The sequence below is a fragment of the Scophthalmus maximus genome, chromosome 20 (genome assembly GCF_022379125.1).
Source record: "Scophthalmus maximus strain ysfricsl-2021 chromosome 20, ASM2237912v1, whole genome shotgun sequence".
Classification (NCBI taxonomy): Eukaryota; Metazoa; Chordata; class Actinopteri; order Pleuronectiformes; family Scophthalmidae; genus Scophthalmus; species Scophthalmus maximus.
The window spans coordinates 7,385,604-7,404,205 of NC_061534.1; the positions used below are offsets into that span (position 1 = coordinate 7,385,604).

An 18,602-nucleotide genomic window follows, 5' to 3' on the forward strand; every position below is an offset into this window, starting at 1 on the left:
AAATGTGTTTTCATGTCTTTCAGCCTGCAGGGGGCGCTAAAGACATCGAATCTCCCATTAGAGAGACATCAGCTGCCTTTGTTGATCTAGCAGAGAATCATTTCAACGAAAAGACTACAACACTTTAAATACATTAATGTAAAGTGTATTTAAAGTAAACTTTTAACTGGCTGCTGATAGCATTTTTCATTCCCGTAAATAAACCCTGATGTAAAAAGATATTAAATAGCAAAGTGAGTGATTATGATCAGCTCAATGTCAGTAGTTGTGTTACGACACAGAATCAGAAGGAAATTATCAGACATACTGCACCTCGGACTCAAAGCAGCACACGGGGTAAAATGAGCTTTACTGTAAGTGGGACGGTGTGTTTGTGGTTTCAGTGTCATATCCAGAAGGTGATTTACAGAAGTTGTGTGACGAACACTGAATGACTGGCATGTGTCTGCACAGGGGCACTTCAATGAGAGTCATTGAAAGATTGAGGAGTTCACCCCATGGATTCAGTCCACCGGCCTTCAACCCATATACTTGCCTCTAAAATTATTAGGCCGTTGCTATTTATTTCCTTATGATTTAGAGTGTTATGAGAACATTCATTAAAAGATCGTTTAGTTATGGGACAACAATCAATACAAGGCTGTAAAGGACACTATAAACACTTTGGTACCCGCCCCCCCTCCTCAATGAATTCCTGTTTTATTTTTGCTCCTTTACGAGATCCAGACAGAACCACCACGCAAGAGCGTCCTTATCATTAAGTTCCCGGCGGAGCAACATGACAGATCAGCTGTCATGTCATACATACAGTACATACTCCTGCACATATATGCGGGGGGGGCGAAATGAAGAAAAAGTCGAAGGGATATGAAGACAAAGACGTGAAACCTTCACCCAAGAAGTCGCCATTGCCAAAATGTATCATTTGGACCGAACGAGAGCACTTAAGGAAGCAAATAGATGGTGTATGTTTTTAAAACGTCCCAGTGAAGTAATCCCTTTTAAATATTTCATCACTCCTTATGCTCCCCTTCTGATATCTGACAGCACTTACCGCTCGACAAGGAAATATTTATAACGCACTGCACTAAAAGCAAGCCCGCAGGTCCCAGATAGCTATAATTAAGTACAAATTGAATTGCTTGGGATACAAATTGTTCAGCACTATATGTATGAAAAAGCTCATTGTGGGCATAAAATGAAAAGGTCTACTATTTCCTTTCTTTTTCTCACAAGCTTAATCACAGCATTTTCTTATTCTTTTATCATCCGCTCAGCTGCCACAGACCTTGACTTTCTACCTCAACATTAGGTCAAATATTCTTTTTTCCCCCTTCTTTTCACTTTCCCTTTTTTGATGTTCAGTCGAGTGATATCGTTCTGTCATTGAAGTTTAATTTCCTCCCTAATGAGACCCACCTCCACCGCCAGTGGAGCTCGAATGAGAACGTATGGAAAGATGCAAGTATAAAAAGATGTTTTCAATAATTCAATATCAGTATCTTTTATTGTTATGTAGCCTCCGTTTTAATGGAAATCTCTGTCTGCTGAGGTACATTGTGACTGAAAGCTCCAGCTGCTAAAGGACCCTTTACTGTAATTACTTTGCCAAATCATGGGAGTTAAATCCATTTAACTGTTTTCCAGTTGTCACGTGTCACAATGACAGTTCAACGTACCAGTGGCGTCACTGAAAAGAATAAAAGCGTTTCGAAATTCATGAAATCGCATTTGCGCAGTTCTGTATTGTAACTGTTAAGGGATTGCTTGTGAGAAATTGTTTCTAATCTTTTCATGGCTTATTGATTTAATTCATTTTATTTTGTTTTATCACTCTCCACATTTTGAGAATGATTTATTATCTCTGACATATATAATTTGTCTAACATTGATTGTCAAGCTTCTGTCCTGCACTGTGACCCAATTTTTGCAAGCTGGTCGTAAATGTTTCATCACATTTCTTCACTCTAATATAAAGATACTCCATCATATTGTGTTTGTGTGTGTGTGTGAGAATTCATTTCACTTTATTCGGCTCTATAGCGCCTTCGGTTTTGTATGAAAAATCTCTTTGCTTCCCTCTTTCTAATTTCTCTTTACAAGGCCCCCCATCAAACACAAAGCAGGACACCCCCACCATGCGCACGCATGCACACATACACACACACACACACACACACACTCGCTCTCTCTCTGTTTAACCTTGAGTGTCCTTCTCCGTAGCTGACTGAGGGGGAGACAGAAAGAGTGAAATTGAGGGAGAAGGGGGGGGAGGTGCAAAGTCATCAATTATTTATGGCTGAAATCTAATAAGAAGCTTAGAGTTTAGATGGGCACCGAGCACACGGACTGACAGACAGAGTCCCCGATCTGCTGCGACGCCACAGCAACCGTTTTAAAACCGACACTGTGTTTTTTTCGTTTTGATCGAATTGCTGTAATGACATTACATAAAGCATCACTCTGTCCATATGATCATGCGGGTGTGCATTTAAAAGAGCATTTGCATTGAATGGTGGAGCACTGCAGCATCTAAATAAACAAAGCAGTCATTCTCTTCTTTATTACTTTTAAACCATAGTTGCCTGTGTAATGTAATTTATATCTCAATACACTGTCTTGTCTTAACCCACTCTCCTCACAAATGTATCTCCAAATTCTACAGATGTGGGGATTAAATGTTTGGTATTTACTCACTTATTGTCCCGCTGCAGATATATCTTAAGTTTCATCAGAAACGGATTGAAAGTCATAAACACAAATTCACTGCTAAACTTACCTGTGTACTGAAACGCTGGGCAGAAAAAAAACTGTCCCTGAAACACGCGTCCCTTCTGTTTCTTTGTCAAGTATCCAACTGTACATATTTGCATACTTATTTGATTTGCGGGACAATTTGAGGAGCTTTCCAGGCCCCTCATTAGGACTATTTTTACTGTCCACTCGTGTGTGAATGCGCTGACATCTTAAGTGGCGTTCATACAAAGCAAACTAAATGAATCCTCTCTCACTGAAGCACCAATAAATAGTCTTGTAATTGGCTCTTCAAAAGACAATTTTCTCCGTCTCCATTGTCCTGTTTCAGTGATTAGACCCTCCATCTCAGTTGTTACAGGGTTTAGCTCTATGATATGACAGAAATGTATGCAGTCAATGTGCACTGTAGCTATACCATAATTACTCCTTGCGTAACAATAAGGGAGCTTTCACATTTTGCTGCTTTGCTTTCCGTAAAATAACACCCCTCATCTTATTTGGAATATTTAACGAAACCTTTTCAAAAACGTTGGCGAAAACACAGAGACAAACTGAAATGACATTTGTTGAATCGATGGATAGCTCGCCAAACGCTCCCTACAATGGTATCTTGTCCAATAATACACCAAAATATTTTGTGGCAGTACGTATGTGAGAGGACATAAAAGTTTCATCATCAGATATCATCATCAGATGGATCATACGTAGTAAACATGTTGTTAGGAAATATGTTCCTAAATATTCTATTATTACTTGAAAAACATACACGCAAGCCATAAAGTTACACACCCGGTCCCGAACTGTAACGCTCACAAACAATAAAAGTGTGTTTACCATATCAATAATGTGTACTCTGAGTTTTTAAAAATATTTTCCTCTGTATTTCTTTAAGTGGTCATAGTTTTATCATAATTAATTTTACTACAATTATAGAGATTGATGCCACATAGGATTTCATGGGTCAGGAGGTGGAGAGAGTCGTCCACGAACCAGAGGGTCGATGGTTCCATCCCCAGGACCTCTGCTCTTATATCACCCCCGATGGATGTGCCAGCAGTGTATGAATGATGTGTGATAGGTGAAGTGTGAATGCGTTGATGTAACTTGTACTGTAAAGCACTTTTGGTGGTCAATGAGAAAAGAAAAGCACTGTATAAATCTAGTCCATTTCCTCTTTTGTGGGCTGCAATGTTAAGACCAAGTCGACACGCTATTTTTCTGCAAACCTACACTATGTGAGCAGTTGTTTCCCATCCGAGTGGAGTTAGTTCTAACACTCCAGTTTGAAGCCTTCGGGCATGTGAAATCGAGCTGATGAATCTCTCCATTGAAGCTCATCTTTGCCGTGAAAGTAAAGCCAGTAACAACAACAGCAACAACAACAACGGCAGCAGCCTCTCCTCAGTGGCCTGCCCTTTTCTCTTCATCACTTCACGGAGTAACAAAAGCTCCGACAAATGTTGAAAACCGACTACAGTGTCAGTTACTCGGAGGGAAGTGCCGCAGCTGTCCGCGAGGCTGGCACACTTCAGAAAACTGATCTCACGAGAGGTGATCTTTAGATGTGGACACGGGACGAAAACGGAAAAAAATTGTGGATGAAATAAAATGGAAGCTCAGAGATGAATTATACATTGAGCAAAGTATGCGTGTGTGTGTGTGTGTGTGTGTCTGTATATATGCCCACGTGTGCACGTGAGCCAATGAACAGGATTTGCTGACGGTGGCAATACGTGACTGAGTTTGATCCCTCTGCAATATGGCAGCAAAAATACACATGCGACATGTTGGATCATGCAAACACACACACGGTTACACCAGGGAGCACAGATGTGTTTCTGCAGCTGTTTAGTGTTGAGACGGTGAAAGGGAAAATTGAGTCCAAAAATAATAATTCACTTGAATAATTATCATTTAGAACAGTTAAAATTCATACATTAAATACATATGTCATGCATGAAGCTGTGACATAAGTCGGTCAAAAATCGACAACACAAAAACACCGATCAGAAACACAACGCTCGGCCGATTATTTCGGCTCGTTTCAAGCTTCACAGCATTGTTGTGCAAGGATTCCTCACATGTCAGGGGATGAATAAGAAAGGTTGGGGTTACGTTGAGCTTATTAACACAGGGACACTCAAAAGTCTGAAGTGCAACTCTGGCGTGACTTTGGCCTTGTGTCCCATCGGGGCAAAAGATATCCTGTTGAAACAAGGCACACGCAGTGGAAAAGAAAGAAAGGGGGGGGGGGGGGGTAAACAGAGGCAGACAGCGAGAGACACAGAGCCAGTTATAAATACATAACCTCTGCACACGCTGCTGCCCTTGTCTTGACCTCTCATCCTGATTTGTTGGAGGAAAGTTGTTTTTTGCTTCTTTTTCTCCAGCCTCTCCCAACACGTCAGACCCCCACCCTGACAAGAGCAGCGAGCATCTGCAACGCCGGTGGTGGGCCGCTCGCTCTAATGACGTCCCCAGCTGCCTTCTCGCTAAACTAGAAGTGCGCTCGGCCCTCGATGCATTAATGGATCCCACTGTCATGTTAAGTCTGTCCAGTAAGCACCGTGCAATTTGCATATTTAAATTAATACAACCCCTTTAAAAAAAACAGAAAAAGAAATGAAGCCTCTGTGCTTTGCTCTTTTTGTTCTTCACCCGAGCCTCCACCCTCTGCACAATTTTGACCAAGTGCGCACAGCATACCGGACAACATGTCAGCCACCCGTTTGGGAAATATATACTGAATGAAGAAACCTAAATATTAGCAATGTCTGTTTGAGCAGATTCTTTTTTGTTTTTAAATATGGGATTAACTCATCTCTAATAAATCGTTGACCTTCTGGCTGAAAAATCAATTTACACTTACAAGTATTTTCAGTCAACTTAAAGAAAAAACTCTGCTTTATGTCTCATTATCGAGCACAAACACAGACACACACACACACACACACACACAAGCCACACACCTTTATCACAGAAGCATCTGGACTTCAATAAAAATAAAATTCAGCCATCATCCTGCTTTTGTGCCGCCTGCTCGCCGGAGAGGAGCGGGGCAGAGGGAGGCAGTGTGGCCTCAGGTGCTCGGTTTCATAGAAGAGCCTGCTGATCTGTCACTTCTGCTTGATTCTCTCTCCCAATGCAGCCCCCCCCCCCCCCTTTTCTTTCTCTATTCCCATTGTTAACCCGAGGCCATGTTGCTCCCACAACACACAATCTCATTTCCACATGTATGCTATTCTTCATTCTCCCCGCTCTCTGCCACCTGTTTTTTTTTTTTTTCCCCCACCCCATAATTTTTCACTTCAAATCCAGTTACACTTCCAGCTCTTTCTTCACTATAAAAAAAAACAAACAAACATGATAAATGGTTCAGGACATAGAGATGTAAATTGGGGGAGAAAAAAAATCCTTGGTGCATGTAAACAATATCACAACATAATCAGGTAAAGCTGTCCGGCATAAATCATTTCCATTCACACGAGACTAATCGATCAGAAGACAGAGAGATTAAATAAACCAAAGTCAAATTCACAGATCAGTAATGTAGCGTGTTGTCAAGTCTTGTTCTATTTGGTGGAGTGCCAGGTCTGTTTGTTATTCCATAATTTCATATTGGTATTCCATATTTGTAATTATACAAACACAACTTCATATCACACGCCATTCTGAAGAAAAACGAAGAGTCATTATTGACATTTACACTTTCATAATGTCTCTTCATTCATTTATTTTTGTAATCAATCCCATTGACTCTCTTCAGGATTGTTGGCACGAGTTCTCTCGCACACCAAACACGCTGCAGTGTCTAACACTGAAGAATTTAGCTCTGTCTTCCTTTTAACCTGCTCCTTTATATCAATTATTGCCTAATACACTGCGACACAACGGTCTTTCAAGACAAATCCCTGCAAGTATTCATAGATTGAGTGGGTGGTCTCACACAATGGGCCATGTTCACGATCTAAGATCTCTCTTCACTCTCAAAGGACTTTGAGGGGTTAAAAAACCCATCTTGAACTATAACCATTACTAAATCATATTCTCAGGAAAAACGTGTACAAACACACACACACACATTCACACATCACTGCTTCCCCTCATGATTTCAAAAAAACTAATCATATTCGTAAGCTTTGATGAAAAATGTATGATGCTGCTACTGATACTGAAACCCATCAAAAAATACTTTTTGGAGATTGGATTCTGTTTTCTCATTGACCACGAGGCCCCACATTGCAAAGAAAACATGAAGAAAGGGAAAACTTAGGAATGACTTCGAAGTTGAAAGGATCCTTTTTCCCAGCAGCCGTTTGATTTGGCCGAGGTGTAGTGACGAGTGACATAATTCACAGACGTGTTGCCTTGCATTAATTGCTGAGAGCTGACATTAATGTTATTTTGCTCCATCTGTGCTTTGTCTCTTACAGCAAGTAAGATGCTCTGCTGCGGGAAAAAATGTATTCATCGGGGGAATAATAAAGGAAGATGGGAGCTAGTCGGAAGCTTGTGAAGCTGTCAAGATGATGGTGAAGAAGATTTACTAAATGAGCTAAATGACTTGTGAAAGACAAGCTTGAGAGATTTTTGAAAGGGAAGAAAATAAAAAGTTGGTTAATCAAGCAAAGGCAACGGTTGAACGCAACACATAACCAGGGGCGACAGAAAAATATGTGAACCACTGGCGTGCACATATCCAGTCGAGGCAGCTCTAATCATTTTTGACATGGTATATTTACTTTGATTGTTTTCTTTCAGCTCTTGTGAAAGAGAGTTTGCTTTCGGTTTTTCACACAAAAAAACGAACCAGATTTTCTTGATTAGATCCATGGTTCTGTTCTATTAAAGGGTCGGGTACGGAAAGGCCCGCAGCGACCAACAACCCGTGACCCCTCTCATGAGGTGATGGAAACTTGGTGCGTGTGTTCAGGAGATAGCACGAGATGTCATCAGTGATTTTAATCTGGGTTTCTCAAGGGCATCTTGAGCTATGAGCAGGGACGCGATTGGCCTCTGCCACTTGCAGGGGCATTGCAACAGGGTAGACAAAGCAGGCAATAGCCTGGTGCAAGCTGAGCGGGGGCCCCCAAAGAATGTCTGGTCATCTCAGTTCAGGGGCCCCTAAAGTACCTTGAAACACCCCTGGCCACACGCACCTATCAATATGACAGAATATGGTTCATACTTGCCTCCATAACATGAACAGCAAATTTTGTGAAATGAATCCATTCCATTCGCAAATCAAGGATATCTACCTAGATTTATGATGATTGGACAATTTGTCACAGAGTCACAGACGAGATTCGCTAAGACCCGGCCTCTGCGAAGACGTTGTGATTGATGGCTGCCATGTTTTTGCGATCAATCTTGCTCATTTATGACAGAAATGTGTATCTCAGGCCCGCAAGGCTGCACGCCGGGTGCCAGGGACCAAGCAGTGAGGAGGAAACAGGAGGTTTATAAAAGAGTCAACAAAATATAACTATTTGAAACACAACAACTAAGTAAATAAGGTGTTACCTGAACAAGCAGACCTCTCTTAATGATATATGCGGGGAACAGATATACTGGTTTGGCCTAACCAAATAATACTCACCGGGAAGACAAGATGGACGCCAGTAACTAAACCCAAATGCCCCCCCCCCCCCCCCCATGATATGGCAGCACATGGTTTAGCCCAATCAGCCGATTCCAGCATTTAAGTGTCCTCAGCCCTTAGCCGCACCTTTTGCACAACCAGGAAGAGACCTACCATGCTCACGGTAACTCAAAGACAAAGAATCAAAGGAATAATACAAGGGACCAAGACAAACAAATATTTCACACAGATAAAATGTAATGTTTGTTAAGTGGTTGACAGTAAATGAAGTTAAACTACATGGCAAACTTAGCTGAGAAATGAGATGACTGACGACAACAATGTGGACCGCAAACTAGGTGAGTGTTTGAGCGACATTACCCTCACAAAGAGTTTGGTAGTAATGAAAGGCTGAAATGTTCTTTTTCATTTTACCACTTGTATTAGATTACACAACGTTGATCTTATGACTCCACCTTTACCATTGACAGATTTTGAAGAAAAAAAACAATCTCTTGATCTCTTTGTACTGCACTTCCTAATGGATTTTTCAACAAAGGGCCTTTACCGTGCCCTTGTAAATATCTCGTTGCGCAAATCTGCTTGAATCCACCTCACGTCCTCCCCGGGGTCAGCAGAAGTTCAGGTGAAGGTTACAGGTAACCCTTCTCCGGTGCTCGTCAGTTTTTCAATTTCTCTACAGAGGGGTGACCTCACCCCGGACCACCACTTCTGAGGGAAGCTAAAACTGCCATTGGTTCCCAAACCAATTAGTCTTAGTGCATTGATTTGATTCAATTATGTTGGGGCCCTTCCCTGGTGACCTCCCATTCCTTGGGGCTGATGATCAATAAACATGATCATTGATTACTTACACATAACGAGCAGGGATTTATCTGCAGCTCTCAGCAGGAGTTTTACGAAAAACAATTACAGCACAGCTGCATCCCTTACTCCAGTGTTTCCAGCAGGGTTTAACATCATCACAATATTTTAAAACGTAGTATATTAACCTTCACGAGGACAAATGGCAAGATTTACATGTACTTTACCGAATATCGTGCTGTGATGTTGTGGCGATCCTCTCTCTCTACGTGTCTCTGGTGAGAGCCAGAGTGAGAGTGGACTTCAGGTTCCACTCTCCGATGAACGACATGCAAGAGTTTTTAGACCGGTGGTGTTTCACCACGGCTGTGTGTTCAGTGACGGAGGGAGAGCTCATCTTTCACTCTGTGTTTATGACCTGATTTATTCTGTTTTTCATTTATTTTGTTGTTGTGTGGGGGTTTTTTTTTCCATTTTCATTTGTAGAGGACCGTGTTGTTCTCTGGTAAATCTTAATAAACATTGTGTTTTCAAAATCAAATCTCTCTCTCTCTCTCTCTCTCTCTCTCTCTCTCTCTCTCTCTCTCTCTCTCTCCCTCTCTCCCTCTCTCCCTCCCTCTCTCTCTCTCTCTCTCTCTCTCTCTCTCTCTCTCTCTCTCTCTCCCTCCCTCCCTCTCTCCCTCCCTCCCTCTCTCTCTCTCTCTCTCTCTCTCTCTCTCCCTCCCTCCCTCCCTCCCTCTCTCCCTCCCTCTCTCTCTCTCTCTCTCTCTCTCTCTCCCTCCCTCCCTCTCTCTCTCTCTCTCTCTCTCTGTCACTCACTAACCATGGAGGTCTATCTCGGTAAGTAGTTGGAGGAACAGGTGTTTGGGTCCTTACTGCTTTACGGAAACCTCTATAAATGCATTCACTGCATTGTTACCGTAAATATGTGGCTCTTTCTCATAACGTATCTCATTATTGGTCTATTGCTTCTACAAGAGGAAATGCCAAGACTTATTTCATGCAGCCTATTCACCACAAGACTGTTAGATCTAGGGCATGAAATGAGAAGAAAACCAAAGCGGTTTGCTCGGCTGCTCATGAAAGATGAAGAAAATGATCCCAGCGATTGTAAAAACAAATACAAAAATAAAATAAAAAAGCCTTGACCTTATTGCTCGTCTGACAGCCCTTTGACTCGAGTCAGCGTGCGAACACACAAGGATGGAAAGTAGATGCATTAGCTTGCCTCTATAACTTTGGAACTTTTATAACTTTTGACGTAAATGCACTTTGTTCTGTTGCCTTTTGTTGAGCACCATGTCGGATTGCATGACCGCGCATCACCCACTTTTCAGAAAATCGCACCGAGAGGAATAAAGGTGAGACGGAGAGAGGAAGGAATAATGAGGCGAGGCCTGCGTGAGAAGAGAGACGGATCATAAAGTGCAAGAGGGTTATACAAAAAAGAGAAGGGGCACATCTCTTTGGGGAAGGGTGTATGGGCTCTTAAATCTAATGCAGAAGTGAGAAATAGATTAATTTAGAAGCAAGAAAGCACAGGGAAGAAAGGTGGGGGGAAAAAAGATCTGACAGTGAGAGAGATTCAGGGAGAAGAGGTTACAGATTTCGGAGTGTCTGAGAAAAATCCTTCATCAGATGTGAATCTAGTGTCAGCCTGCAGACTTTGTGTCAAAATGGCTGCTGAGGAAAAAAAGGTCTATTGGTATGAACAAGACAGTGATGGCTGTAATAAAACTGTGTCCGAAGCAATGGGGTGAGTAAAGAGGAAATGAAGAGGTCAAGGACAAGAGGGGGGGTTTTCTACAAAGTCCCACATTCCTGCTCGTAAAGGGAAGCCTGATCACAACGTGGAGTCAAAAGTCCTGTCCTCATTCTTCTTCTCTCAATGATTTCTCCTCTCAAATTCCATTTTAATCCACTGCTTCACTTGTCAAACCTTGAGGATAACAATTGGTCATTCGAACACCGACATATATATCAAAATCGACACAATCCATTGTGAGAGTGAAGATGTTTCTGTGAACATTAATTCCATTTCAAACTTTCACCAAAAGCCGCTCTTGTACACTGCCAAATTTTACCTTTTTTTGTCAGATTAAAAGGCAAAAGTGTCATAAAATCTGTAAAAGACGTTTAATAACCCACTTCCTACCTGAAAGGGAAATTCTTTTATCAGTGACAGAGAAATAAAAAGATGTTTTCATTGGTATTTTTGCACGTGTGCTTGTGTGCACACCTTGCTGCAAGATTAAAGTATATGGAAGAGGAGAGTGTGCAAAAAAGTTTGGTTCAAGGTTTCAGCTATCTCCATGCATGCACATTTAAATTCTGGCCACCCACCGAATCTACAGACACATGCACACTGTATTCCCCTGTACTGCGTGCTCTGTGAGGAGGAGTAGACAGCTGCCGCTCTAAAACTGAACTGTAATTAACACCTTCAAACCCAACATGCCAGACTCATAAATAAAAGAAGCCAATTAAGGGGCCCGGGACACATTAAAAGTGGATTAACCCCCAAAGACGTAAATATCCCGCGCTCATTTTCATCATAGTATCCACAATCCCGAGCCTGAGCCCATCATTAGGGAGACGGGAGCGCGGCAGTGTATGCAAATGTTTTTTTGAGCGACGTGGCTCGAGACAGGCGGAGAGCTGAAATGAAAGAGGAAGGGGTCGGGTGTAGAGAGGGCATCGCAAACAGAGCTGTGTCAATCAAACATCGACTAAGTTGCATGTAAGCCCAGGGATTTGCATTGCTCTTAATGTCCTTCTCTAAAATACCCACCCACACACATACTGTACCAGTTATCAGACATCAGCAATGTGCACACTAAGTGTAGGAATGAGGATCGGCATGATGGTGTAATATTTCCGCACCTCAGTTGGGTGGTTGTGTCCGTACAGTGACTCTACACAGGTTAGTTTCATGGTGGCGAGGCACAGTGGCATATGTAGCAGCCGATGGTGGAACAACTACTCAGATCCTTTATGTACAATGCAGCAAATCTCTCTTTCAAAATTGTACTTGAGTTACGTATACTTGTATGCATCAAAAGTAAAAGAATTTACAATGTAGACAAGCCCCTTTCTTTGCTCTTTTTTTGGTTTTTTTTGTTTGGTGCGTCTGTGTTTCCGCACGAGTTGATATGTACAACCATAGTCTGTAACTTGTGAACGAGCGGAGGAATCTTTATGAAACTTGATAAATGGTTTTAGGTGCATATTATCTGCGCATGGAAATATTTTGGGTCACCAGGGTCAAATAACCCCCAAAATATATTGTCTTATGTATCTCATGAACCAATGGTTGTTTTGAGATGGAACTGATGACCCCTGATGTCATCTTCCTATCATTATACCATACATACATTCAAAACTAAGCTAATTTTGAGGTCATATACCACATTTGATACCAATTTTCTGAAAATATTTTTGATGTGACCATATCTTGCGAAATTGCTGACAGATTTTTACTGAACTTTTATCAGAGGTCCTCATTCCATAGCCCTGTGGGTTCAACGATAAAATCTGTAACAAACTTGATAATGACGTCATGAAAAAGTGTGCAATTATCTTCTAAATGCCTGTCCGCCATCTCTGATTGCCTTGTTTTATTATGTAGCCAACATTGTGTTATTGGACTACAATTATCGATGCATCGTAGCATATATTTTCGGTGCAGCATGTCCTCTCTTGTCTGCAGCTTTTGAAGTGCGAGGGCTGGATCAGGGGGTTTGGAGAGGAACGATTTCAGTGGAGGGATGTGAAGATGGGGGAAGATGAAAGCACCAAGATGTTGGTGAGGATGAGGGAGAGGGAACAGGTAGGTGGATAGCAACAGATGATTGAGCATATGGAATAGAGGCTGAACGGGCTTGATGGATGTCCCTCGCTGAACTAAAGTGACCAATATCCATCAAGGCTGAGATCAATGCTGCATATCAGAGCGGTGTGTGGACGGCTCTCTCTCTTCTGTGTGCCTCCGCCTCTCTGGCCGATGTCAAACTCACAGCTGGCATCAGAGTGTAAAAGTCATCGCACATTTGACGGGATGCCACACGAGCAGCACCTTGCACGGCGGCTCACGAGTAGCCCGACTGATGCGCAAGCGCGGCTAAGACGCCAGTATCTGGTTTCACTGCTTTGCATCATCGAGCCCACAGTCTGTTTTAGTCAAAGTCCGTTCGCTGGCCCTCCTGTGTGTTTCTGCCTCTGAAGTGTCCCCATGCTCTGCGTTGGGGCGACACTGCAGGGAAATTGTGAGACCCGATCTTTGCCCCCTCGCCACTGACTTAATTACGCGGTCACTTCACAATTAAAGGTGTACAATCTTTGATTGCAGTTACAAGACTTTTTTTTTTTTGGTCAACCAACCACACCAACATCAATGGTTTTCGGTGCAGCATGGAGAGAGGCTTTAAACACGGTAATGTTTATATTGCCATGTTTTATGACAGCAAATGTATAAAAGATTGGAACAATTTCAACGATTTCAACTTCAACATTTGATTTGATATGTTAAGCCCACTATGGTTTATTTCCAAAGCTAACAAAGAGGCTGAAATAACTCTCAACAGTTTGCACAAAATGTGTATCTGTGTGCGTGCATGCGTGCGTGTGCGTGTGTGTGTGTCATACTGTCACCACCGTACTGACTGAGATATTGTGTGACAGCCAAAGGCTTGAGCTGTGTGTGTGTCAAGTTTTGGGTGGGGGTGAGGCTTTGGGTCTCACCTTACCATCACCTGTCACTGACAACAGATGTTCACACGACAGGGTTATTTACCCACCAATTTACAATGTGTCTGTTTGCAATGCTCTGTGTGTGTTTATTTGTGTGTGTGTGTGTGCACGTGTGCGTGCGTGTGTGAATGTGTGTGAGGGAAATGACAGCGTTACAGAGTCCAAAGCCCCGACATGAAGCAGTTCTCCCAAAGTGCATCAATACTCTCAAAGCAAATTAATCTCCGTACATCACCACTGGTGTTGTGTTGTGAAGGTGTCGTGTCATCATCTGCTCATTCCACGTGATCCTAAATGGACTGCTCTTGTCCTCATCTTTCATGAGATGGGAAGAGGATGTCATTGTTCAAAAAAAGACCCTCCAAAACATCATTTTCCATCAACTGCAATAATGAAGGTACACATTGTGGGCAGAGGGAATTTTGCCCCCGCAACTAAGTCGACCACAGTGCTGCATTTAAAGCTGCCGTCTCATCCATCACACCCCAACAATAGAGATGTCGTCCACTCCCCAGACAGCTGCTCAGCCCCCTTGCAAGTGTGTGTGTGTGTGTGTGTGTGTGTGTGTGTGTGTGTGTGTGTGTGTGTGTGTGTGTGTGTGTGTGTGTGTGTGTGTGTGTGTGTGTGTGTGTGTGTGTGTGTGTGTGTGTGTGTGGAAATATACAAAAAAAACTAAAACCACAAATGTTTCTGTGTATAATGAACTTCAATCATAACAAGGTCATATTTAAAAAGTGATATTCATTCTGTGTGGAAACAAGTTGGGCTAACAAAGACTGCACATCACCTGTTTGACACCGGTATTGTACTGTGTTGAATGGCATTCATTTCTAGATACTTAAACAGATTGATTATCCCTTTGTTGACAGTGACACGTCATCTCCTCCATGATGTATTGAGGAAACGTTTTAATTAGAAAAAGAAATTAAGACCGTGGGCTGCCTAATCATCAGGGCTCGTGAGCAAGGAGACAAATCAAAGAAGCAAAAGTAGATGGAAAAATCTGCTGCATGTTGAGGAGAAGAAGAACAAAGGATAGTTAAAGTATGATAGATTAGTGTTTATTGAACCCCCTTCCTGGGAACGCTGTCTGTCTGAACACAGGCCGGGCAGCCCGCGTGCATCCATGTGTGTGAGTCCACCTTGCTCATATGCCCATGCCACGCTGGCACCGCCATCTGTTGCCCATCGAAGTTCTGTCCGGCCCAGCAAGACACACACACACACACACACACACACACACACACACCCACACCCGCGCACACCGACTCCCTGTGATGTGCTTTTGGTCAGACAGCCAGGTGGCATCACACCAAATGAAATAATACACACGCTGCGACCCACATTACACTGTAGTCCACCGACAGAAAGTGCCACTCAATCCCTCTGCTCCTCGCTCGGTCTAGATGTGCACACAGGCCTGATTAATGCACAAGAAAGGGTATAAGTCCTTCTGTCTGTCCTTCCGTCTGTTTCGCTCTGTGCCATTTGGCCCAGTACTCTGCCTTGGACGCTTCTTCACAACCATGCACAAAACAGTGTGTGTACGGGGTGCGTGTGTTTTAGAAGACAACTCTAAAAAAGAACCCCTTAGAGGGGTGTCAGATGGCAGGCGTTTGTGTTGGTGAGTGGAAGGAGGGGTTGGAGAGATGATGGGGGCGGATGAAGGAAGGAATAGATAGAAAAAGAAGGAGGGGAAGATTTCTCTGTTCTCTGCTCTTCGCTCTTTTGTTCCCCTTGATAATAACTCTCCACCCCCTGACTCCAAAAAACCAAGGGAACCCCCTCTGGAAACATGACTAACAGCCAAGCTTGCCATGGTTACAAGGAACACATCAAGGTGTGGTATGCACTGGTAGAATTCATTGCTCTAAATTTGATTGTTTTGATATATAAATATATATGAAAGGATGATTCATTGCAAATTCACTGTAGTTTGCATCTTTCAGTTTTCCTATAGTGAATTATAAATGCTCTAAGTTGCCCTAAAAACCCGATATGCTTAATTGGTTCCAAAACTGAGTAGGGGGGGGGGGGGGCGCGTCCCTGCCAACAGCCCGGAGGCCGGTTCAGTGTCTTTGTCCTAATCTGCCAGGCCCAGTGAAGATGACAGAAATCTGAGAAGATAAGGAGATCAGAAAGGTGGCCATTATGATACTACCGGCTCGGGTGCAGTAACACAATGATCTGGAGCTGCAACAGTTAATCGATTAGTAATCGACTACTAAATGAATCGCCAACTATGATGATCGATTAATCAGTTCAAGTAGTTTTTAGGAGGAAAAAAAAGTCAAAGTTCTATGATTTCAGCTTAATTGAATGTGAATATTTTCTGGTTTCTTTGCTCCTCTATGACAGTGAACTAAATATCTTTTGTGTGTGGATTAAACAAAACATCATTTTGAGGGTTTGGGAAACACGATCGACATTTTTTCACCATTTTATGACATTTTATGGAACAAACAACGAATCGATTAAGCGAGAAAATAATCAACAGATTAATCGATAGTGAAAATAATCAACAGATTAATCAATAGTGAAAATAATCAACAGCTTAATCGATTAAGTGAGAAAATAATCAACAGATTAATCAATAGTGAAAATAATCAACGGATTAATCGATTAAGTGAGAAAATAATCAACAGATTAATCGATAGTGAAAATAATCGACAAATTAATCGATAGTGAAAATAATCATTAGTTGTTTTTTTTTAAAGCAGATAATAAATGGGGAAACGCAAACACTGATGGGGGAATCTGAGAGGAAGTCAAAGGCAGCAAACGTTACAGCGAAAAAAACACTGCTCTGTTTGCTGTGACCTGGTTGGGTATAGAGCAGCATCTGCAACCCACATGAAATCTAAAAATACTGCCGCACCATTGACTGCTACTATGCCGTGGCCTCAGTAGGTAGATGAATAACTGTGTCTATGGCATGCTTGTGTGTGTTACAATGGGAAAATACAGTGAATCTAGGGAATCAATTCTAACTGTATGCTGTAAATATGGTTACACAACACTCCTGCAGCACAACTGTGCTTCCCACTGATGTATAAAATAAAATAGCTTTATTAAATTTCTAGTCAGATAAGTTGTTCAAATGTGACATAACTGGGCCAAAGATACTGCTCGTGGAAAACTATTCAGATCCAGGGTACGGTCGAATTGTCAAATTTGCTTAGGAAGTTTTTTGATTAAATAGAGAATCACTGGCCTCGCTGGCAGTGGAGCAGTTGGTTAACAGCACAGTGACAAACAGGTCGATGTACTGCTTGAGCTGTTTTGCCACTAACCTGCTTACAACTTGCACATTTGTATAGGTTTGTCTTTTAAATGTTGACATATCAAATTGCAAGAAAATAAAAGTTTGACAGTTGTGCTTGGAATAGTAATGGTTACCAGAAGAAAAGATAAATCAACAGCAGCAGCAATAATAACAGAATTCAAGTGCAGCCTCTAATGTCTTTCTCTGACTGTAGCTGTGTTCCTTCCTCCTCCTGTGACATTTATTACCTGGAGTATGTATGTTATTCATTGAAAAAAATTTGTTAGGACTGTAGCACAGAGCCGCATTTGATGGATTTTAAATAATCGCCAATGTACTAAAATATAAGGTCACTCGCGTGTTTGAAAACATAGTCAACGCAGTGTGACTTGTGAATTGCATTCAGGAGATAGGTAATCTTAATGTCTACCATACAAAGATGCTGAAAAAAATCTGTAAGCCAAACACCTTATTTGCGTTTCAAAAAAGTCAGTTTCATTATTCCTATGAATTCTAGCGTCATATTTTGATCAATCATTGACTTTTACCAAAACAAACAAACAAACAAACAAGTTCTTATTTTTCTTAATCAAACACTACAGTACTTACAAATGCAGAAATGTAGCCGAGGGTACCAACATTCAGTTTAAAGTTGGGATATTTAATCACCTTTTGGATGACAGTCATAACAAAATGAATAGAAATCCCTAGAAACAATTAACTAACCTTATTTCACTTACTGTTGCAGTTTGCGGTTGCTTATATCTTATCGCACTGACAAGACTTACACACAAACATTCTGACCCTTGTCTTTTAGCACGATGACGTGTCTATATCCCTAATTAATCGTAATTTACTGCATCACACGAATCATCTACATTTATTAGATTGTAATTAACCTATATTAGTATTTTCCTCCAGTTTTTTTTATTTCACACACACACGCACACAAACACACACACACACACACACACACACACACACAAACACACACACACACGCTCTCCTCCCCTCCTGCACCTGCATCGCTGCACCGTACAGGTGGCTCCTCGACCCTCTCCTCCAATCAGGAGCACCGAGCGTGACCACGTGAACAAATCTCGCTGTCTAAAAATTCCCGTCCAGCTCTGAGCAGCAGAGAGAGAGAGAAAGAGAGAGAGGGAGAGAGAGAGAGAGAGCTCGGCAGTGCTGACAGCACACACACACACACACACACACTGAGTGACGGGAGCAGCGGTGCTCAGGTAAAAAATTCTTCCTTTTCTTTTCTTTCTTGCCTTCTCCCTCTCTCTCTCTCTCTCTCTCTCTCCCCCTCTCTCTCTCTCTCTCTCTCCCCACCGGCCGTGCACTTTGTCCCGCTCCTCCCTCCAGGTCCGTCGGGACACTGTGCGGTTCCACATGCGGGACGAGGATGTGTGCGGGGAT

At 42.2% G+C, this 18,602-nt stretch overlaps 1 protein-coding gene across 1 annotated transcript in view; it reads left to right on the top strand.

Annotated features, from left to right (window-relative positions):
- Positions 1-18,297: 18,297 nt before the first annotated feature.
- Positions 18,298-18,602, top strand: part of LOC118284600 (spermatid perinuclear RNA binding protein) — a 75,384-nt gene continuing 75,079 nt past the window's right edge. The window contains exon 1 of the mRNA XM_047329354.1: positions 18,298-18,421. The gene's annotated coding sequence lies outside the window, so the exon portion shown is untranslated. The remainder of the gene's footprint in view (positions 18,422-18,602) is intronic.